The sequence below is a fragment of the Rhinoderma darwinii genome, chromosome 11 (genome assembly GCF_050947455.1).
Source record: "Rhinoderma darwinii isolate aRhiDar2 chromosome 11, aRhiDar2.hap1, whole genome shotgun sequence".
In the NCBI taxonomy this organism is placed as follows: domain Eukaryota; kingdom Metazoa; phylum Chordata; class Amphibia; order Anura; family Rhinodermatidae; genus Rhinoderma; species Rhinoderma darwinii.
Genome location: NC_134697.1, coordinates 71,074,546 through 71,099,442, shown reverse-complemented (window position 1 = coordinate 71,099,442; position 24,897 = coordinate 71,074,546). Strand labels below are relative to the sequence as shown.

The 24,897-nt window shown below is 40.7% G+C and overlaps 1 protein-coding gene across 2 annotated transcripts in view; it reads left to right on the top strand.

Moving 5' to 3' along the window:
- RASGEF1A (RasGEF domain family member 1A) overlaps positions 1-24,897 on the top strand; it is a 315,309-nt gene that overhangs the window by 44,377 nt on the left and 246,035 nt on the right. The window contains exon 1 of one of the 2 annotated variants that reach the window (XM_075841732.1): positions 16,956-16,970. The exons of the other annotated variant lie outside the window; for it this stretch is intronic. The gene's annotated coding sequence lies outside the window, so the exon portion shown is untranslated. Of the gene's footprint in view, positions 1-16,955; positions 16,971-24,897 lie in introns of those variants that run through there. 2 annotated transcript variants of the gene reach the window in all.

Sequence of the window (24,897 nt, the reverse complement as noted above, 5' to 3'; positions counted from 1 at the left end):
TTTTTACCTGCCTGATGAAGACGCCGGTCCGGCGTTGAAGCGCGTTGCAGTACATCCATTTTTATCCTCTTATTTGTTTATTGTTTTTTAACCACGCAATGTTCAATAAAACATCTCTACCTTAAAAAATGGGTCTGTAGTGAACAACAAACCAGCTACACGGAAGCGACCGATGGAAGGAGCTATTTTTCTCTATACCCAAAAACATTTATATACAATAAAGGCCTCATGCACACAGCCGTAGCTGTGTGCATAGTCCGTGATTACGGCACGGCCGGGCCGCAAAGGTGTCATCCGCGGGCCGTTTGCAATCACGGAACACAGAATGTGCTTTGATTTTAATGCGCTCGGACCACAAATACAGACCTTATAATGACTATTTTTTGCAGTCCAGGCTCTGGGCAATGCATGGACCATGGAAACTACGGTCGTGTGCATTGGCCAACATGTGCTTTATACTATCCGCAATTGCTGCTCATACAGGAGGCCTAACAAATGTTCTGCATGGTCCTAGAAAAGTATATGAACTTTAGGATAATTAACATCCATGAAAAGAGTCTAAAAGAAAATTCCAGCATGTAAATATTACTAGCAAGTTTCTCCTAATCTGTCATTTCAGCTCACTATTCTGCTTATGATTTTGTGAAATTCCATATTATCCTCAACAGAAGTCAGATTATCAGAATGTGGGATACCAGATTAAAATAATTTTACTGTACTTTCTTTACCACAAGATCCATCATACTCACATGAGTATTTGAACAGTGAAATACTTATAATAATTTATTTTTATTATTGACTTATTTTCCATGGAAATTTATCACGGGACCCCCCCCCCCCCCCCTATCACAAAACAAACGATAATATGATTTTGTTTAAATTCACTATTTGTTTTATATTGTAAGTCAAAAATAAAGAGAAACATCCAAAAGTCTTTGCTATGTGTTAAAGGGGCTGTCTCACAAGAACCAACCCTTTTCATAATGTGGCCTTTGGGGCCACCTGTTGATTGCCCCTGAGTTCCACTCCTGACACCCCTGGCAAACATTACATGCAGCATCACATGGCGGCCATTCAGATGGATGGTTGACCATTACAAGATGGCTTGAGGCCTTCAGAGCTGCTCTCTGTTCTGGCTCATAGAGGGATGAAGGGTTCCGATGTCAATATGGCCTTACAGGGTTGTCTTCATGGGAAAACTCCTTTAATTTCAAGATTGCAGGAACACATTTTATTGGGGCTACACACAATCTTTGCATGCAACACATGTGCAACTATCATTTATATTGTTATATTTGCTGCGCAATTGTACAAACTCAATGTTCTCTCAAGCCTTATATCTGTTGCATTACGTGTGTAGTCCCAACGTAAGGAAAACATAAATTTAAACAAAGTGTGAGAACCTACCAGCTTTTACTGATGCTTCAGTTTACAGGTCAGGATAAAGTAACATAGAAATGCACTTTACAAATTTTGTTCTCTAGGAAGAAACCATAACCTTTCCAGTAGTTCTCTTCTCTTGCTAATAGAGTGGGCTCTCGATCTGGGGACCTCCGCTTACGATCGCCATATACTTTGTATTTGAATACATTTTGCTTGCATTGTTTTGCTATTCAGATAGCATAAACCAAGTTGCTGCATTGATCATTTCCAGCAGGTGGCCATGCTGAGCTTAAGATATGCAATGGGCTGTTTCCTCCGTGACAATGAAATGTTGAAGAGACTCTGTCACCACATTATAAGTGCCCTATCTCCTGCATAAGGAAATGGGTGCTGTAATGTAGTTGACAGGAATGCTTTTTATTTAGAAAAACTATCTATTTTTACCACTTTATGAGCGATTTTAAATTTATGCTAATTCGTTTCTTAATGCCCACGTGGGTGTGTATTTACTTTATACCAAGTGGGCGTTGTACTGAGGAGTGTATGTTGCTGGCCAATCAGTGACCAATCAGCATCATACACTTCTCTCCATTCATTTAGACAGCGCATAGTGACACTGCGTTGTTCGCTATGTGCTGTCTTATACTGACACATTAACGTTACTGAAGTGTTTAGACAGTGACTAGACATTTCTTCCAGCCAGGACGGGAGGTCTATTCACAATCCCGGCACTTTGTTAACGTTTCTGTAGTACTTACAGCAGAGCAAGCGTGATCTCGCTTTAAATGACAGGTTACAGTGAGATTACGCTTTGCTCTGCTGTAAGTACCAAACAACCATTAACGAAGTGCCGGGATTGTGAATAGACATCCCGTCCTGGCTGGAAGGAATGTCTAGTCACGGTCTAAACACTTCAGTAACATTAATGTGTCAATATAAGACAGCACATAGTGAATAACGTAGGGTCACTATGCGCTGTCTAAATGAATGGAGGGAAGTGTATGACGCTGATTGGTCACTGATTGGTCAGCGTCATACACTCCTCTGTATACCGCCCACTTGGTCTAAAGTAAAAACACGCCCAGTTGGGCATTAAGAAACAAATTAGCATAACGCTAAAATCGCTCCTAACGTGGTAAAAATAGATCTTTTTTTTTTTTAAATAAAAAGCACTGCTATCACCTACATTATAGCGCCCAACTCCTTATGTAGGAGATAGGGCACTTATCATGTGGTGACAGAGCCTCTTTAAGTAGTTTTTATCCTCAGGGACAATTTTGAACGACTTATGACTGTTTGTCGTCATCAAATAATGTATGGTGCTTTATACCAGATTTAGGTAACCTGTGCCCCATTGATTTCTTACATTTCTAGTATAGCAAACTAATCTGTTAAAATATTTCACAAATTGTAGCATAGTAGTAAGGCTGAAAGAAAAACATAACTCCATTCATTTCAACTGATAGTCCATCTAGTTTAGAACAGATCTTGTTAGAGACTGGGGAAAAAAGCCTTTTGAAATTTATTTACTGTGACACCAGTAAGACATCCAAGTGGAGCCAACCGACATTCTAAATATATTCCTGATATTTACACTATGTATCAATGTATCAATGTGCCAACGTGGAACTTCTAGGACCAGTTTGGGAGGGACTAACCAGGGAATGATATCGATTCATCACCCTTAACCACCTCACGTAAAAATGGACTTTCCTTGTCAGAAAGTCTAGGCATCTGAAGTATTGATTGGCGGCATATGGACAGCTGAAGATGTTAGGAAGCACATGTCAATAAGTAAAGATGCACATGTCATAGGATAGGCAAAGGTTAAGTACAGGGAAGGTAATCGGCATTGTGCATAAGTACCAGAGAGAATGCAGAGCAAAACCAAAAGATGTAGGCAAGAACAATATCAGGTAGTTAGAAAAAAAAAAAAAGGTACTAGGTGTAGATCCTGTCCAAATTCCCATGGCAACCAGTAGTGAAGAGCAAAGAGACACTAGCAGGAGGTCAACAGGGAGTGCCAATCATTGGGAGCAACAATTAGGGAGGGAGGCAGCTGATTGGTCAGGGCACATAGCACAGCTCTCCAGCACCACATAATGAAGAAACCATACTTCTTTTATATTTGCAGAATAAAGTCTACTGGAGACTGTTGAGCCCCGATAGATTGTTTATCACATTCCTTTAAATTGTGTGGTTTGTTAATCAAGTATATGCAAGCAACATAACAATGTGCAAAATATAACTGGTTCATTTGTCACCTCAGACACAACTCAAAGAGGACCTGTTACTAGGTAATATAAGTTGGACTGAGTAACTGATCTGAATAGCGCTGTCTCCGTAAATTCAGCACCATTCGTTTTCTTTCCGGGAAACCTCTCCATGTTCCAGAGTTATGCCCCCTCCCCCATTGCATTGGCTCCCTGTATGCTCATTTGTTGTAGTTAACCAACGAGTTGTGAATTACCCACGTTCTCTTGAGGTGGAGCTAGCTTACCTGCCTCTGACACTGACCAATCAGCGCGAGACAGCTTCAGATCGGCCAGGCACTGACACTGCCTCACTCTAATTGGTCAGCATCAGAGGCAGGAAGCTAGTTCCACCTGGGAAGAATCAGATAGTTTACGCCCCATTGGCGCTAACTACAGCTAATTAGCATATTGGAAACCAATACAACAAGGGGACATACCTCTGGAAAGGGTGTGGAGAAAAAAACAGGAATCAGGGAGACAGCGCTATTCAGGTCAAATAACCAGTTCAACTTATATGACCTAGTGACCGGTCCTCTTTAAGTTGTGCCTGAAGTGACAAATGAACCACTTATATTTTGCACATTGTTTTTGTTGCTGGCATATACTTGATTAACAAGCCATGCAGGTCCTCTTTACAATATTCAAAAGGGTATCATCTTCCAGACTGTTAAGTCACCCTAAATGCCTACATGTTTGTATTTAGGGTGCACATTACAATAAAACAAACGAGTCCCTTGGTAAAATTTAATTTAATTTTTTCACTTTTTAAAATATAACCAAAAGGATTCAATCTTCATCCTGACAACTCATTATTCTGAGAGGAGATTAACGTACCCTAGCACCTGGCGCCCAATTTTAATCACAGGTATTAGCTGTGTTAGACAAACACCTAGCAGAGGGATGACAGACCACCAATGGGGAAGGAAGAGAAAAGACAATAATCTTCAAATTCCGCAGCAACAGTTTGGAAATACCAAGACAGGGGCTCCAGGGACTTTTCTGTCATACAACCACAGCTGTATAGAGTTTACTTCTCTTTTGTTACATGACAATTAACTTGAAATTCACAGTCTGCTTCTGTTTTTGTTCTCTTTAGCTACTGTATGTAACATTTTTTTGTATCTATCCCTATCTACACTATCTCTCTATTAAGACTATTGCACACAGCTCTATGCAATATCTGTGTCAAACAGACATTACTAGGACCGACTGACTTATAATTCATGATCAATGTAAAAAAAAAAAAAGTAAAGAAAACAAAGCAAAAAAAAAATGCAATCAATTTAACTTAAACTACTACTGTGCAAAATAAATGTTGATTTGTGATTAATGCTGTCAATTAATGATCTCACAGATGTATATAGAAAGCAGTAATATCTCCTTTGTAAATCACACATATTCTTTCAAACTGCAAAGTCACTGTAGCCCAAGCCTAAGAGTATACAGCCCGTGTGGTTGTAGTGTCCCCAACAGAGAATTAAGGCTGGGGCTGCTACAGGTCCTTTACAATGAATTAGAATATCATCAAAAAGTTAATTTCAGTAATTCAAATCAAAATGTGAAACTCATATTATGTAGATCCATTACACACAGAGTGATCTATTTCCAGCATGTTTTTTTTCTTCTAATGTTGAAGATTATGGCTAACAGTTAATGGAAACCCAAAATTTTGTCCCTCAGAAAATTAGAATATTGGGTAAAAGTTGAGGATTGTAGACTCATGGTGTCACATTCTAATCAACACAAAACACCTGCAAAGGTTTCCTCTGCCTTTAAATGTTCCAACAGTCTGGTTCAGTAGGCTACACAATCATGGGGAAGACTGCTGACTTGACAGTTGTCCAGAAGACAGTCATTTTCACCCTCCACAAGGAGGGGAAGCCACAAAAGGACATTGCTAAAGAAGCTGGCTGTTCATAGAGTGCTGTAATATTAATGGAAAGTTGAGAGGAAGGAAAAAGTGTGGTAGAAAAGTGCACAAGCAACAGGGATAACCGCAGCCTTGAAAGGATTGTCAAGAAAAGGCCATTCAAGAATCTGGGGGGAAATTCACAAGGAGTGGACTGCGGCTGGAGTCAGTGCTTCAAGAGCCACCACACACAGACGTATCCAGGCCATGGGCTACAACTGGTCTGTTGCTCAGTGGTCCAAAGTCCTGTTTTCAGATGAAAGCTAATTTTGCATTTCCTTGGGAAATCAAGGTCCCAGAGTCAGGAGGAAGAGTGGGGAGGTGTCAATCCAAGTTTCTTGCGGTCCAGTGTGAAGTTTCCACAGTCAGTGATGGTTTGGGGAGCCATGTCATCTGCTGGTGTTGGTCCACTGTGTTATATCAAGTCCAGAGTCAACACAGCCGTCTACCAGGAAATTTTAGAACACTTCATGCTTCCCTCTGCTGACAAGCTTTACGGAGATGCTGATTTCATTTTCCAGCAGGACTTGGCACCTGCCCACACTGCCAAAAGTACCAATACCTGGTTTAATAACCACAGTATCACTGTGCTTGATTGGCCAGAAAACTCGCCTGAACTAAACCTCATAGAGAATCTATGGAGTATTGTCAAGAGGAAGATGAGACACCAGACCCGACAATGCAGACGAGCTAAAGGCCACTATCAAAGCAACCTGGGCTTCCATAACACCTCAGCAGTGCCACAGGCTGATCACCTCCATGCCACGCCGCATTGATAACACCTCAGCAGTGTCACAGGCTGATCGCCTCCATGCCCCGCCGCATTGATGCAGTAATTCATGCAAAAGGAGCCCCGACCAAGTATTGAGTACATATGCTGTACATACTTTTCAGTAGGCCTACATCTCGGTATTAAAAATCATTTTTGAAATTGGGCTTATTTAATATTCTAATTTTCTGAGAGACTAAATTTTGGATTTTCATTAACTGTTATCAACATTAAATCATCAACATTAAAATAAAAAATGCTGGAAATCACTGTTTGTAATGAATCTATATAATATATGAGTTTGACTTTTTGAATTGAATTACTGAAATAAATTATTTTTTTGATGATATTTTAGCTCATTGAGAAGGACCTGTAATTTGCAACAGTGCACAAGAAGAAAGAGAAGGGAGTCAAGAATTAACAGTATACCACCTGTATACCAACAGTATACCATTATTTATATCCTGTTAGCAATAGAGCAAGTTGGGAGTTTCCATTCGAAAAGTTTTGCTACTGGGACCCTTTATTGTTAGTTACACCATTACATAGCACATAGCAGTACATAACTCCAGATGAAGTCATTTTCAGAAAGTATTGGAACCAACAGGCTTTAGTCTTGGAAGCATCAATGGGAACTATGTCTAAGCTGTCTTTTGGCTTCTATTTGTGGTTGGCCTGCCAACGTGTAGGTGTAAGCGGAGGAATATCCAGATTGGAGATGATAGCAGAGTTCACACTGTACAATAAATGAGACTGGGTGGAATAATAAAAATGTCAGTGTGTTTACAGCATTAGTTAGACAAAACCTCTATCAACAATGCTTGGTTATATTATTCCTGAGAGTAACTAGTGAGTCACAGACAGAAAAACATAATCAGTCCCCATATAGTATTCACAAATATTGTAAGAGGGTTTTTTTATCCAAACAAGTCAACCCTCTGTGACACCTGCATCCAATGCGTTAATTTGTCAAAAGAGAATTTTATATAATCTGTAGATTAAAATTATTTCCTGAAAATACTTAAAAACTGACATCCACATGACGCAGGTTCTAATTTTACGTGACTTGTTGGTTTAGATTATGCAATAACTAAAGGTACTCTAAGGCTGGGTTCACACGAGCACATTAACGTCCGTAATGGACGGACATATTTCGGCCGGAAGTCCCGGACCGAACTCAGTGCAGGGAGCCGGGCTCCTAGCATCGTAGTTATGTACGACACTAGGAGTCCCTGCCTCTCCGTGGAACTACTGTCCCGTACTGAAAACATGATTACAGTACGGGACAGTTGTCCTGCAGAGAGGCAATGTGCTCGTGTGAATGCAGCCTAAGGCTTCCTATACACACACACTATTTTTTAGCATTTTTACAATTTTACATGAATTTCTAGAGGTTTTCATAGCATTATTTATGAGCGTATTTGGTGGTATTTTTTTTTTAATTTCGTAACATTGTTTTGGAAATCCTATAGAGAAGCCTATTGGAAAGACGCCATACCCATAGCATGCTACATTTAAAAAAAAAAATGCTGTTGATGCCAAAATATGTCACAAAAGAGGCAGAAAACTGCAGCATTTTTTGAACTTCATAAAAAAACCCTGATAGATGACAAGGGGGGACATGATTAACTTATATAAATATACGAATGGCACATACAAGAAATATAGTGAAAACCTGTTCCATGTAAAACTCCCTCAAAAAACAAGGGGGCACTCCCTCCGTCTGGAGAAAAAAAGGTTCAATCTACAGAGGCAACAAGCCTTTTTTACTGTGAGGACTGTGAATCTATGGAATAGTCACCGCAGGAGCCATCACAGCAGGGACCGTAGATGGCTTTAAAAACGGCTTAGATCATTTCCTAGAACAAAAAAATATAAGCTCCCATGTGTAGAAATTTTTTACTTCCCCTTTCCCGTCCCTTGGTTGAACTTGATCAACATGTGTCTGTTTTCAACCGTAAAAACTATGTAACTATGTAATACGTCAACGAAAATGCCACGAAAAATGCAGCAAAGTGTTGTGTGTGAATCCAGCCTTACTTCAGTTTTTTGCACAGATCACACTGCACTCAGAAGCTCAAAATCTCAATTTTGATGTGCAAATAACGGTTATAAATTCTATTCCTCAACATAGGCTTCAAATAAGAGGACGTAGAAAATGGAATTAGACTTACCGGTAATTTGATTTCTAGTAAACCCTCCATGACCGCATCACAGGAGGTAGGACCCAGTCTCTATTAGGGAAAGGAAAATGCACAATAGGTTAAATAGCCCCTCCTCACCATTCCTCCTCTGTGTATATCCAATAACCATCTATATATTTTTATATATCTATTAAACATCCTAAATATGTCAAGTAATGTCTGATCAACATAAAAAGGGGGTGGGTATTATGGTGCTGGCATAGGGGGTTTACAAGAAACCAAATTAACGGTAAATCTAATTCTATTTTCTCAAAGCACCTTCCATAACAGCACAACAGGAGAATTACCAAATACAAAATGATTGATTTAGGGGGGGAACTACCGCTTAGAGAACCTTCCCGCAAAAGGAAAGATCCTCGTTGGATAGAAGATTTAATCTGTAGTGTTTTGTTAAAGTATGAACAGATGACTATTGAAGCCTCAGCTTTTTCTGCCCAGGAAATGGACATAGAACGAGTAGAATGAGCCCTCAGATTCTCTGAAGGAGACATCTGAAGAGACTGATAGGATTCACATATGACCATTTTCATCCAATTTGCAAATGTATTTTTTACCATCTTTCTTCCCTTGTTAGGTCCATTAAATTGAACAAAAAGGTTTAGATCTTTCCTCCAGGCATTTGTGGACTCTAGCTAGTGTAGAATAACTCGGCATATGTCATGTCAAGAGTGTGGAATTTTTATTTTTCTTGTTTGTTGGGTTTTGACAAAAAGAAGGGAGCATTATGTATTGAGACATGTGGAAGTTAGAAACTACCTTGGCAAAGAAGGTTGGATCTGGATGGAAAATAATCCTATCATTCTAAGAAATGGGTGTCTGATAAAAAAAAAAAAAGGGCCACAATTTTTCCTACTCTTCTAGCTGTGGATATTGCCACTAAGAAAATTGCTTTCCAGGAGAGTCTTCTAATAACACAGGTAGAGGTTCAAAGGGAGGTAAGGTTAAACCCTTTAATACTAAGATTAAATCCCATGGGGGGGATTACGAGGCCTTGGAGATAAGCTAGAAACTGCCACCAATTTTTTTTTTACCCAACAAGCCTTTTTTACTGTGAGGACTGTGAATCTATGGAATAGTCACCGCAGGAGCCATCACAGCAGGGACCGTAGATGGCTTTAAAAACGGCTTAGATCATTTCCTAGAACAAAAAAATATAAGCTCCCATGTGTAGAAATTTTTTACTTCCCCTTTCCCGTCCCTTGGTTGAACTTGATCAACATGTGTCTGTTTTCAACCGTAAAAACTATGTAACTATGTAATACGTCAACGAAAATGCCACGAAAAATGCAGCAAAGTGTTGTGTGTGAATCCAGCCTTACTTCAGTTTTTTGCACAGATCACACTGCACTCAGAAGCTCAAAATCTCAATTTTGATGTGCAAATAACGGTTATAAATTCTATTCCTCAACATAGGCTTCAAATAAGAGGACGTAGAAAATGGAATTAGACTTACCGGTAATTTGATTTCTAGTAAACCCTCCATGACCGCATCACAGGAGGTAGGACCCAGTCTCTATTAGGGAAAGGAAAATGCACAATAGGTTAAATAGCCCCTCCTCACCATTCCTCCTCTGTGTATATCCAATAACCATCTATATATTTTTATATATCTATTAAACATCCTAAATATGTCAAGTAATGTCTGATCAACATAAAAAGGGGGTGGGTATTATGGTGCTGGCATAGGGGGTTTACAAGAAACCAAATTAACGGTAAATCTAATTCTATTTTCTCAAAGCACCTTCCATAACAGCACAACAGGAGAATTACCAAATACAAAATGATTGATTTAGGGGGGGAACTACCGCTTAGAGAACCTTCCCGCAAAAGGAAAGATCCTCGTTGGATAGAAGATTTAATCTGTAGTGTTTTGTTAAAGTATGAACAGATGACTATTGAAGCCTCAGCTTTTTCTGCCCAGGAAATGGACATAGAACGAGTAGAATGAGCCCTCAGATTCTCTGAAGGAGACATCTGAAGAGACTGATAGGATTCACATATGACCATTTTCATCCAATTTGCAAATGTATTTTTTACCATCTTTCTTCCCTTGTTAGGTCCATTAAATTGAACAAAAAGGTTTAGATCTTTCCTCCAGGCATTTGTGGACTCTAGCTAGTGTAGAATAACTCGGCATATGTCATGTCAAGAGTGTGGAATTTTTATTTTTCTTGTTTGTTGGGTTTTGACAAAAAGAAGGGAGCATTATGTATTGAGACATGTGGAAGTTAGAAACTACCTTGGCAAAGAAGGTTGGATCTGGATGGAAAATAATCCTATCATTCTAAGAAATGGGTGTCTGATAAAAAAAAAAAAAGGGCCACAATTTTTCCTACTCTTCTAGCTGTGGGTATTGCCACTAAGAAAATTGCTTTCCAGGAGAGTCTTCTAATAACACAGGTAGAGGTTCAAAGGGAGGTAAGGTTAAACCCTTTAATACTAAGATTAAATCCCATGGGGGGGATTACGAGGCCTTGGAGATAAGCTAGAAACTGCCACCAATTTTTTTTTTACCCATCCCTGGAAGGCCAGATCCTGATGAAAAAAAACTTGCTAAGTGCAGATACCTGAAGTTTTAAAGTGCTAGTTGTTGGAACTTTTCTCAAGGTCTGCTTGGAGAAAATCTAGTATTTGAGTGATTCTAGAATGATGAATCTCAGCAGACCAGGGAAAGAATCTTTTTCAGGCCTTCCCATAAATCGCATTAGTAACATCTTTCCTACTTTTTTGTAGAGTCTTTATGACCAATTCCGATAAGCCTCTGGCTTTTAAAATCAGACCTTCACGAGCCAGGCCGCCAGATGGAATTTTTGGGGGTTTGCATGTAGGATTGGGCCCTAATGAAGAAGACCAGGGAATGTTGACAAAATCCAGGAATCTGTTGTGTTTAGGATACTGAACTAGGCCATTTTTGCGCCAAAGAGGAGCAATCAGAATTAGATTGATCTTTTCTTTTCAAAGTTTTTGAAGAACTCTGGGAATTAGGGGAATTGGAAGGAAGGCATAGGCTAGATTAAACCTTCACTTGTGAGCTAGAGCATCTACCCCTGCACAATTTTTTTTTTTTTAAACTTTGGTATTCTTTTGATTGGCGAACAGATCCACCGCTGGGACACCCCACATACTGGTGATCTGTAAGAAAACTTCCTGGTTTAGACACCATTCTGTTTGACTTAAGTCTTTCCTGTAGAGAAAATCTGCCTGAGTATTTGAAGCTACCTTTAGATGGCGGACTGAAAAGGACTTGGTTCTGCCCAGGAAAATATTTGTGAAGCTAAGAGTTGAAAATTCCTCTGTTTGGTGCCTCGCTGGTGTCTAAGGTAGGCCACTATCGTCACGTTATCCGAATAAACTCTTATGTGGGAATCTTTGATCAGATGTTCTACCACTCTTAGGGCTTCCAGGACAGCTCTTAATTCTCGGAAGTTTGATGAGTGAAGGTTTATTTTCTGGGACCAAGTGCCCTGAAAGACATTTTGTGATGTAACTGCTCACCTTCCTCTCTACTTGCATTTGCGGTTACTGAAATTATAGAGGAAGGATGCCAGACAATCCCTTTCCCTAAATTCTTGGGATTCACCCACCAAGTGAGAGAATTTTTTATCAACCTTGAGAGGAGCATTTTCTAGTCTAGTGTCAGGGGAGATTTGTTCCATTGTGATAGAATTAGTCTGGAACTGCCTGAATACATGATGTCATAGATCCCAGCATCTTCTCGTATTGAGACATGTTTCTGACCTCTGAATATAGAAATATTTTCTTTTAGAGCAAATTTTATGTCCTGTGGAAGGAATCTAGAAGAATTCTCAAGAATACCTTTTGTTTTGCTGGAATCAAATCAGATTTTTCCTTGTTGATGATCCAGCCCAGATTTTGTAGTGTTTGACAGGTGACTCTTATGTGACTGGAGAGTATCAGTGAAGATGGAGCTACTAGAAGGAGATCGTCCAAATAGGGGATGATATTTATCTCTAAATTTCTTAGGTGGGTCACCACTTCCATCATTACCTTGGTATAAATTCTTGGAGCAGGGGCAATCCCAAATGAGAGATTGTTGAACTGATAATGATGGATTTCTTATCCTTGTTGAACTGCAAACCTCGGGAACTTTCTGTAGGTCGAATGTATGGGTATATGGTATTACGCATCCTGAAGATCAATGGTTGCCATCATGAAGTCTTTTCCACTTGGGGAATTGCAGATTTTATGGATTCCATCTTGAATTAGTGGTAGTCAACAAATTTGTTTAATGGTTTGAGGTTTAAGATAATCCTGTTTGTTCCATTGGGTTTTCTGACCAAGAAAAGAGAGTAGTGGATGCATCGTCTTTCTCCCATAGGTACTGGAGATATGATTTTCATGTTTAGAAGTTTTTCTAGACCTACTGATAAGCCTGACTGAAGACAAAGATAGAAGAGATGTTATGATAATTTTCTTTGGAGGATAGGATGAGAATTATATTTTGAAAACTTCCAGGATGGAATTTAGGAACGGTTTTGTTGCAGTTGATTTTTTTCCATTGTGGAAAGAAATGTGAAATTCTCCCCCTTACTCCCCTGGCGTTATTGTCTTTCCTGATTTTGTCTAGTTTAGGAAGATATTTCTACCTTTCCTACCTTATGGATAACTCCATCTTACCTGATTTGACCTTGCCCCTATAGCATTTTTGTTGATTCGGTTCAGGAAGGGTTTTATTTTTGTCAGATGCCTTTTCTAGAATAGCAACCAAATTCGTATCGAAAACATATTCTCTCTGAGAGGGAATAGCACAGAGTTTGTTCTTAGATAGAGGGTCACCAAACCACATTTTTAAACATAAGGTCTGTTTATTGGTGTTTGAGTACACCTCCTCTAATAGCAATTTTTGTAATAGATTCGGCTGAGGCATCTGCTAAAAACCCTGTGGCCTTAGAGAAGAGAGGAAATAATGCTATGTTGTCTTCCCTTGGAGTACTTTCCCTTAGGTAAATTTCCAACTGGTCAAGCAATCTAAACATTGATTTCGCTACAAAGGTGGCAGTGATATTTATCTGTTATAAGGCAGAGGAGACTTTACAGAATTTTTTTAAGGAGACTATCAGCCTTCCTATTTAGAGGTTCTTTTAGTTGGGAGGAGTCTTCGAATGGGGGAGTGTGTTTTTTTTTTCCCATCTTTGCCACCTGAATATCTATTTTCTGTATTTTAGCCCAAGTCTTCATTTCTTCTTCTTCCAAAGGAAATCTCTCTCTAATTTCATGAGGCACAGAGCTTTGTTTCTCTGGAAATTTCCATCTATTCTTAATGAGACCTTTAAGGCTTTTATGAATGGGAAAAATTTGTTTTTTTTCTGGGTTCTGAGATCAGCGAACATTTCGTCCTGGACTGAATGTGATGCTTGTTGTGGCAACAAATAAGCCCACACACGGCTCCGGTGGTGAAAAAGTTTCTGGCTTTCAGAATATAGCGATGCAAAATGTGCAGAGTGTTCCAAAAGCGGATAAGATCGTGCGCCATTTATCAGTGCGAAACCGGCCACATATCTACACCGTGTTCCAAATTATTATGCACATTGGATTTAAATGTCATAAACATTTAATTATTAGTTTTTCAATTAAACTCATGGATGGTATTGTGTCTTAGGGCTCTTTGGATCATTGTAATCAATTTCAGACACCTGTGATAATTAGTTTGCCAGGCGTGCCCAATCAAAGGGAAACTACTTAAGCAAGACGTTCCACATTATTAAGCAGGCCACAGGTTTCAAGCAATATGGGAAAGAAAAAGGATCTCTCTGCTGCCGAAAAGCGTGAAATAGTGCAATACCTTGAACAAGGTATGAAAACGTTGGATATTTCAAGAAAACTTAAGCGTGATCATCGTACTGTGAAAAGATTTGAGGCTGATTCAGAGCACAGATGGGTTCGTTCAGATAAAGGCATAATGAGGAAGGTTTCTGCCAGACAAATTAATAGGATTAGGAGAGCAGCTGCTAAAATGGCATTGCAAAGCAGCAAACAGGTATTTGAAGCCGCTGGTGCCTCTGGAGTCCCGCAAACCTCAAGGTGTAGGGTCCTCCCAGAGGTTTGCAAGTGTGCATAAAGCTATTATTCGGCAACCCCTAAACAATGCTCACAAGCAGAAACGGTTGCAGTCGGCTCAGAAATACATGAAGACTAATTTTCAAACCGTGTTGTTTACTGATGAGTGCCGTGCAACCCTGGATGGTCCAGATGGATGGAGTAGTGGATGGTTGGTGAATGGCCACCATGGCCCAACAAGGCTGCGACGTCAGCAAGGAGGTGGCGGAGTCATGTTTTGGGCTGGAATCATTGGGAGAGAGCTGGTAGGCCCCTTTAGGGTCCCTGACGGTATGAAAATGACCTCTGCAAAGTACGTAGAGTTTATGACTTACCACTTTCTTCTGTGGTATAAAAAGAAGAACCGTGCCTTCTGTAGCAAAATTATCTTCATGCATGACAATGCACCATCTCATGCTGCAAATAATACCTCTGTGTCATTGGCTGCAATGGGCATAAATGGAGAGAAACTCATGGTGTGGCCCCCATGTTCCCCTGACCTCAACCCTATTGAGAACCTTTGGAGCATCCTCAAGCAAAATAACTATGAGGGTGGGAGGCAGTTCACATCAAAACAGAAGCTCTGGGAGGTTATTCTGACATCCTGCAAAGATATTCAAGCAGAAACTGTCCAAATACTCACAAATTCAATGGATGCAAGAATTGTGAAGGTGATATCAAAGAAGGGGTCCTATGTTAACATGTAACTTGGCCTGTTAAGTTTTTTTGATTGAAAGAGCTTTTGATTTCTGTAAATATGACCTCCTGATACTGCAAATTCAACAAATTACCATTTTAGTTCTCTTTACAACCTTTAGGGCAAAGCCCCACGTGGCGGAATTGCTCTTGAATTCCGCTGCGGACACTCCGCAGCGTTAATCCGCAGCGGACCCGTTTCTCCATTGCCTTCCACTTCTTTTTAGTAGGCTTCGTTTAGACAAGGCTGAAAATTCCGCTGCGGAGCATAGGCTGCGGTGCGGAATTTGGTGTCCGCAGCATACAATGGATGTTGCGGACCAGTGGCGGACTGTTTGCGGACTCATTGCGGAAGTTCTCCATTGACTTCAATGGAGATTCTAAATTTCGCAATGAAGTCCGCAGATGTCATGCACATGTTATGTGTGCTGCGGATGCGTCTTGCTTTTTTGACATGACATTTCTTCACTCTGGCTGGATCTATGTATTTCTAGGTCTACAGCCAGACTGAGGAAGTCAATGGGGCTCCCGTAATTACGGGAGCGTTGCTAGGAGACGTCAGTAAATAGTCACTGTCCAGGGTGCTGAAAGGGTTAAGCGATCGGCAGTAACTGTTTCAGCACCCTGGACAGTGACTACCGATCCCAATATACAGCAACCTGTAAAAAAAATAGAAGTTCATACTTACCGAGAACTCCCTGCTTCTGTCTCCAGTTCGGCTTCCCAGGATGACGTTTAAGTGATGGCTGCAGCCAATCACAGGCTGCAGCGGTCACATGGACTGCCGCGTCATCCAGGGAGGTCGGGCTGGATGCCGAAAGAGGGACGCGTCACCAAGACAACGGCCGGTAAGTATGAAATTCTTTTACTTTCACTAGGGAAAGTGCTGTCCCTTCTCTCTATCCTGCACTGATAGAGAGAAGGGAAGTACTTTTACCGCAGTACGCAGCAGCTAGTCCGCATCAATTTACTGCACATTTTGGGCAGATCCGCCACAGAATCTGCAACGTAGATTCTGTGCGGCATTGATGCGGACAGCTGCGGAGGAAAACCGCCACGTGGGGGCATGCCCTTAAAATGTTTTGATCTCTGTTGTGCATAATAATTTGAAACAGTGCAGTTTGAGTTTTTTTACTTCTAAAAAAAAATCTGTTATCATTAGGAGATTTGTTCAATAAAATTCACATTATACTCCAACGGTTAATGGCTTGAAGATTATACTGACTGTGATTTGCATCGACTATTTAGGAAAATGAGCGAAAAATAACATTTGCATAATAATGTGGAATGCGGTGCATAAAGGCGTGTGTATGACGCAATCTCCAGGGGCTGTGTGTGTGGCGCTATCTATAGGGCGGGGGTGTTTGACGCAATCTACAGGGGCTGTGTGTGGCGCTATCTATAGGGAAGTATGTGTGGTGCTATCTATGGGGGTGTGTGTGTGGCGATATCTACAGGGTCCCTGTGTGGCGCTATCTACATGGGGCACTGTGTATGTGATGCTTTACTTTACAGTATTTGACACAATTATTAGGGGTGCAGTGTGTGGCACCATGATAATTTTATCTTTGTTTATAGGTACGGAAATGTTGGCAAATTCTGCAGAAATGGGTCACGGCCGGGAGAAGTTGTCATGAACTCTGGACTAGATCGAGAAGAGGAAAAAAAAAATACTAGAATCTGAGAAGTCGTCACCTGTGAGTCACTGGATTTATAGAAAATCTGTCACCTCTCCTGACATGTTTATTATAGGAAAATCCTTGTATTTCACAAAGTCTTTGTGCAGTCCAGGACTAATAGATGAATGGGTATTACCATTTCCCTTGTCAGGAGGATGTGTCCCTTGCACAGTGTGATACTGTGAGCGATGGTTGAAGACTGTCAGTATGTAGGGACAACAGCCTACAAGGGGAATCGTAATAACCGTTTGTTACAAAAAGGTAGTGTTAACAATAGTTTAACTGTCTATTTTACTGGTGGACTTGTAATATAGTATTTAAAAAAGTAATTAAAACTAATTTAAAATAAGTTTTCTTATTCTCTTATTTAGTATGCTATATTAATGTTTACTGGGGGTATTACTTTTGGCCATCAGATCACCCACCATTGATGGAGACTTGCCTTGCTCCCTAAGGGGGGTGTTCACACAGAGTTTTTCAGCACGTTTTTTGGTGCAAAAACGATTTTTCAGCCTGCAAAAAACTTTTCCACTTTCATTTCTAATTTATAAGACACAGTTTTTCATAAACCTCCTTGATTTGTGAAGAAACTCAACATGGAACTAGAATGGCAGAGATGATAAAGCAATGCACACAAACTCCATTCCACGTGCATCATTATTTAAATCGCCACTGGATAGCAGCGAATGCGTAGATTTAATCTGTAAAATTATGCACGCCTGAAAAATGCTTCAGTGATCAGATGCTGCAGCGCATACAAAGTATCCTGACGTGTTAACTTTCACAGACTATTTCTCTCCTAGCACCTATAAAAGTGTACAGCGGACTATATTACTTCTGGGCACAGGTATTTTTATATCAGAGAAGATCATGAGATCATTGTCGTAATAAATAAGGAAATGTTTGAAAATACGGTATCTGTACCACTGGTATCAGTAGCTAAAGGCTCATAGGCCCCCGATGCAAAAGTTCAGCTTGGTCCCTCCAGCCCCAGCACAACTTCTTTTCATGGCCGATGGCAAAGGATCGCCCATTATCTTAAGCTACATCTCCGGGTCTCTAAAGTGACCAATCGATGCAGCACTAGCAGCTAGAGACAATGCTAGGGTCTTAAGAGAGCATGGGCACAAGCCCCAAGACATATGTCATCAAATTTTAGCAACTGGATAACCCCTTTAAACTATGATTTCTGCTATGGATTAACCCCTTTGTAATTCAATGAAGCTAAGGGCCTGTTCACATCACGTTTTCTTTCCGTTTGGTCTTTCTGTTCATCTGTTCCATCAGAGGAAAAGATGAATGGAAAGGCAATCGTAAAGTATTGTTTCCAATACCATTCATTTCAATGGTATTTCTTTGCTTTCACATTGCGTCTGTTCCGCTAGGTTTACGTTTTTCTTTTTTTACGGAAAGAATAGCCCAGCACACTACGCTATTCTTTCCGTGAAAAAAAGAAAACCTAGTGGAATGGAGGCTGAAACCAACTGAAAGAAAAAAAAACATTTAAATCAATGGTATTGCAAATGGAAACGATACTTTTCGTTTGCCTTTCCTCTGATGGTTCCTCATAATGTGAGCAGGCCCTAAACCGCGGTTTTTCTGGATTTGTCCTGAGGCTGTGAATAAGGTAAAAAAATAAATACTGCATTGCTGGTGGAATGTTGGCGGATTCTGTTTGGATTTAGGCGCAAAATCCACACCTAAATCCTGAAAGAATCCACAGTGTGTGAATATGGTCCTAAGATATGTTTACATAGAAAAAAAAAATCACAATTTTGTGCAAATCATGTCAGGAATTAAATGAGCAAAGATACTGTATTTTCAACCCGCAGTTAGGGTAAATTCACACAAAGCGTAAATGCTGCAGATTTTCCGCAACGGATTTTGTTGCGGAAAATTGCAGCATATTACAGCAGCTGTGCGGGCAAAGCCCCACGTGGCGGAATTGCTCTTGAATTCCGCTGCGGACACTCTGCAGCATTAATCCGCAGCGGAGCCGTTTCTCCATTGCCTTCCACTTCTTTTTAGTAGGCTTCGTTTAGACGAGGCTGAAAATTCCGCAGCGGAGCATAGGCTGCAGTGCGGAATTTGGTGTCCGCAGCATACAATGGATGTTGCGGACCAGTGGCGGACTGGTTGCGGACTCATTGCGGAAGTTCTCCATTGACTTTAATGGAGATTCTAAGTTCCGCAATGAAGTCCGCAGATGTCATGCACATGTTATGTGTGCTGCGGATGCGTCTTGCTTTTTTGACATGACATTTCTTCATTCTGGCTGGACCTATGTATTTCTAGGTCTACAGCCAGACTGAGGAAGTCAATGGGGCTCCCGTAATTACGCGAGCGTTGCTAGGAGACGTCAGTAAATAGTCACTGTCCAGGGTGCTGAAGGAGTTAAGCGATCGGCAGTAACTGTTTCTGCACCCTGGACAGTGACTACCGATCTCAATATACAGCAACCTGTCAAAAAAATAGAAGTTCATACTTACCGAGAACTCCCTGCTTCTGTCTCCAGTCCGGCTTCCCAGGATGACGTTTCAGTCTAAGTGACGGCTGCAGCCAATCACAGGCTGCAGCGGTCACATGGACTGCCGCGTCATCCAGGGAGGTCGGGCTGGATGCCGAAAGAGGGACGCGTCACCAAGACAACGGCCGGTAAGTATGAAATTCTTTTACTTTCACTAGGGAAAGTGCTGTCCCTTCTCTCTATCCTGCACTGATAGAGAGAAGGGAAGCACTTTTACCGCAGTACGCAGCAGCTAGTCCGCATCAATTTACTGCACATTTTGGGCAGATCCGCCGCAGAATCTGCAACGCAGATTCTGTGTGGCATTGATGCGGACAGCTGCGGAGGAAAACCGCCACGTGGGGCCATGCCCGAAAGTTGATGAGATTTGAACAAATCTCATCCAGACGCTGCGGTAAAACATGCTCTGAAATTGACCTGCGTTGCGTGCTTTTAATCTGCAGCATATTAGTTGTATTTGCGTAATCGCTGCTTTTTTCTTGCAGGTTTGTCCTATTAAATTCAATGGGAAGGTAAAACCCGCAACAAATAGCAGAAAAAAAATCTCATACTTATGACGTTTTATCCTATGTGACCACTGCAGCCAAAACTCACGAACTTCCCTTCCTATAGAAGGTGCATTAATCCAAATATAGTAATCTCCCCAGAATAGCAGCTGCAGACAGCCGGAATTTTAATTTTTAACTCCTTGGCTCTAAGAAGCGAAGCAGGGAATTTGGAACAGTATATAAGACCATATAAATATATGGTGCCGTTTCCGGGACCACAAAAACTCTGCCAACCTGCAAAAATTATGGGAAAAAAGTCTGTCAAATGTTTTGTGGGACCCCCTGCATTCTATAGCAAAAACGAAACTACAGTGACATTGCGTCTGTAGCATGAGAGATGTCATGTCCTTCAGTCATTGGACAATGAATCATATCAGAATGGCAGGGGGTACAAGTGAGGAGTTTTGATGCTAGGTATATGTAATTCTATATTGTTGCAAGTTGAGTGTGTTTTTTGAAAAACAGGGCAAGTCCTCGAAAACTTCTTAATATAAAATCTGAACAATATGTAAGGCAATACATGAGCACATAAAGTAACAGAAAAAAATAAAAACCTGTATTGTGGGTGGACAGGGGTTCAGACAATTCTCATATCACCCCTGTATTTGAGACCTGATACTAAAGTTTTTATGCACAATTGGTTTGGTTTGATACATGAATAAATCCTTAAAGCAAAGGTTCAGATACAACCAATATGTTTCCTGAGGCACATTGACATGACAGACTTATATAATAACATTATTCACATTCTATTACCATATTAATAAAGAAACGATACCATATTATATTCTAAAGTGTTGTTTCAAAAAGAAAATGCCTTTTAATAATCCACCAAATAACTTGCTATTTCCCTCTCATAAATTATATATAGTCCTATTCTGTTTTATTTACCTGACTAGGAATAAATCTAAATTATTATTATTATTATCATTGCTATTATTTATTACAGATTATTAAAATGAAAAACCTCAAATGACTTCGTTTTTTTAAGGTCACAAAATATTCAAATTAAGTTGCTTTCAGATGGATATAATACGGCTCTGACAAGGAGTCGTGTGTTTTTTGGACTAGGTATAATCGGAACAAAGTAGGAAATCTTTACCATACAATACCTATTGAAAGGTTACTCTGATGGTTCTGATGGGATTTATCTGAAAGTGGCATTATGATGCTAAATCAAATCTGAATTATGACTTCTAAGTACTGGTAACTCAATGAGTGTCACGTTGGGTTCGTGGACACACTGGGCCGTACCACCTTGGCAGTATGGCAGCTGGCCAACAGGGCGCATGTCAGAGTCTATAGTTTATATAGGGTACCTGTGGCAGCTCGGACTGTAGCAAGGCAGGCTTGGCTGGGACTAGGCAGCAGGTAGACGTCAGGTGTGGAGTAGCAGAACAGGCGTGGTGTACAGCACAGCACGGCAACAGCTCAGCATGGCAGTAGATCAGGTTACAGGATACAGGAACAGGGAACACTGGGAGCAGGAAACACTAGTTAACCATTTGCAAGACAAACTTAGGATACGACAACAACGCTCAGGCGTGGGAGGAAGGGGCTGAGACCTTCTTATAGCCCAGGGTGCTCTGCGAGCAATTAGCTAAATCTCCCACATGCGTGCGCTCTGGCTTCTTGAGTCTGGACTGTGCTCGCGAGCGCACCCTGGTGGTCACTGTGGAACAGGACGGCCGTATGTGCAGACATCTCTGGAGAGAAGGGTGTCGACTGGATGGAAGGAGTTCATGGTCAGCGACCACGAACGTTACAATGAGTTTTAATGAAATATTGCTGTAAACATTTTTTAAAAATGTCAGTGCCAACTAATAAATTTTCTTCTGATGGGAAACATAGGCTGATTGCCAAAAAATGTATATGAAAGGAAAACCATTACTGTGTATCTACATCAATATAATAAATCACATTAATCTTTTTTTTTTACATGATGTTTGTAAATCGTTTTTCCTTTAACTTTGAAACCATGTTTAGTTGCGTCAATGTATCCAAAAGAAAAATAAAGAAAGAAACTTTGCAAATCTTAAGTTTTAAAAATCTACTACCATTTTATGTATTCAGCTCCCAAACTAAACTATGGGTCTCTATGGTTACAGACTACACAAAAAACCCAGTGTGCAGACTGATCTTGCAGTCATGTTTTAGTCCCTTCCATATGCTGCCTCATTTAATTTCTGCAAGTTAGTAAAAGGAAGGGTTCAGAAAGAAGGGAGTAACACGTGACTGTAGAATCAGACTTTTATACAGTAAAAAGAAGCACTACTGAGGGCATGACGATTATTATGATATAGTGAAATAACAGGGACACAATTAGGTATGTTAAGGAAAAGTAAAATATATCATATAAATGTTTTAAAAGGAGATACAGCTATGTAGGATACATAGCCATAATAATTTGAAAATAAATTTTTCAGAAATAGAAATTATAGTTTTTTAGAGTTGGTTTAATAAAAAATGGGTCCCTGGGCAATAAGCAAATGAAGGTCCAACATAATTTATCCTCCTCATTTCAGCCCACATAATGCTACCATATAATGCCCAGATAATATTGCCATATATATAGCCCACATACTGTGCCCAAATAATATGCAGTATCCAAATAATACTCCCTTAAAGAGCCGACTTAAATAATACTGGCTGCTGTTATCCTGCTCCTGGGGTTCCTGCCCTCAGGGGGCCTTGGCCATTGTCTAATTTGCCACTTGCCCAGAGGAAACGTAAAACCAAGGTCCTATCAGAAATTTATTATTGAGCCATAGCATTTTAGGAATTAAGTCAAATAAAGTTAAGGATAAAGATACTATTTCTGAGCCTCACCTAATATGTTCTGTTCCTAAACAACAATTGCAGCCAGGTATAATTTTACCGTAAATAACTACATTTAGCATAGAGGAAGATGCATTCACCCACATTACTTTGATTCAATAAAGATTGTTCTACTTCTTCATTTGTTGGTTATGTAGACTCCATTTTTTCTTAGGAAATTTTTACTATGACTGTAGCAGATTATAGCAAGGAAAAACAATGAGGCAGACATAGATAGCAGAGGGTCCCTAAGCAAAGACAGTATACAGACCCTTACCCTTCAATGACTTCTGAAAGAACACCCCATCCTTATGCCTCTCTAGCAATGCGCCAATAATCGTGAGACATTGTAATTAGCTCCGTCCCTTACATGCAATCTAATAGACCGTAGCTCTTTGGGCCCATGTGCAGCTGCACAGTCTGCACCAATGGTATGTCCGTTCCAAATACGTCCCAGGCAAATCATACAAATAGTACTGAATATGTACTGCAATGGTAATTACAGCATCATATAGTAACTCTGCAGGCTAAAGAAGCTGGACTATAGTAAACAACAAACAGAATAAATTAGCCTTGAATTTTAGAGGAAGTGGTTCCCTTGTAAAGGCTGTCGTCTTTTATTTAGTGCCGCTGAGTATGAGAGAAATTTGGTGGTTTTAGGGTAGGAACACATAACTTATTCAATGCGGATACACTGCGTAAAGCTGCGCAGCATATACGCCCTGAACACCGCAGGGAATGCCGCCCGGAAAATGGCACCCTTCCCTCTTCTCGGCGCGTTGTCCAGCCTCCTGGGATGACGTTGCAGGCCATGTGACGCTGCAGCGTGTGATTGAATGCAGGGGTCACATGACCTGCAAAGTCATCCAGGGAGGCCGGACTGGAGAAGAAGCAGGGAACTCTGGGTAAGTATAACTTTATTTTTATTTTTTTCTTACTTGCTGTAATGACGGGGTAGGGAGACAGACAGGTGAGCCCTAATCTACCCGCCACTCAGTCCCTGCCTACTTGCACGGCCCGTCCTAGGCAACGGCGTACAACTGGGTGACGGTCCCTATGCTCAATATGTGTACGACAGACAAACAGACAAGGGTACACAGAAGCTAAGGCAAATGGGGCAGATGCCCACAGCAACACCGCGAGCAACAGGAGTAGTGAACGAGCCGAGTCAAACCAGGAGTGTACGAGGTACCAAACGCAGAGCAGGAGCGTAGTCAGTAATGCCAGGGTCAAAATGAAGCAAGGTCAATAATAATAGCAGGAGCAGCAGAGCCAGGAAACAGGAAAGAATCACAGGCAAAGACAAGCAGGAAATGAAGGTATAAATAGACCGAGGGTGGGAGCTAGAACCGTCTGGCCAGGTTGTGATAGGTTCTACCACTCCTCAGCCTACCAGCCTGAGTGGTAGCAGATTGAGTCACTCTATCAGACCTAGGAGCAGGTGCAGACTGATTAACCACGGGCGTCGACACAGAAGCTGTGTTTGGCAGATCCTTTACACTTGCGGTTTTTGTGGTGCATCGCTGCGATTCCGCCGCAAATATCGCAACACACACTGCTTTGTTGCGGGTTTAAGCAGCCCATTGAATTCAATGGGTAAACCCGCAACAGAAGAGTTGCGTATCCGCATAATTAATTGTCACGCTGCGGTTGAAGTAACCGAACCGCAAGTCAATTTATGTGCATTTTTTTGGGCACATATTTACCGCAGTGTGGGGACGAGATTTATTGAAATCTCACCCAAACTTCTGCTACTGTAATATGCTGCGGATTTTTCGCAATTAACCCGTTGCAGAAAATCCGCAGTGTTTACGCTGTGTGTGTTCCTACCCTAAAAGGTTAGAGAGTAACCATGCCGTTTACAAATGTTTATGCTGGATCTTGTGACCACATTATCTCAAGTTTCTCATTAAAAGCCTTAACATTCATAGCCAAGAAGATTTTCCCATTAGTTGACCATATGAACTTCAATAAGTTTATAAAAAAGAAAAAAAAAAAACTTTAAGAACATACAGTACTAAACAAGATGTCAAAGTTAACCCCTTAATACCGA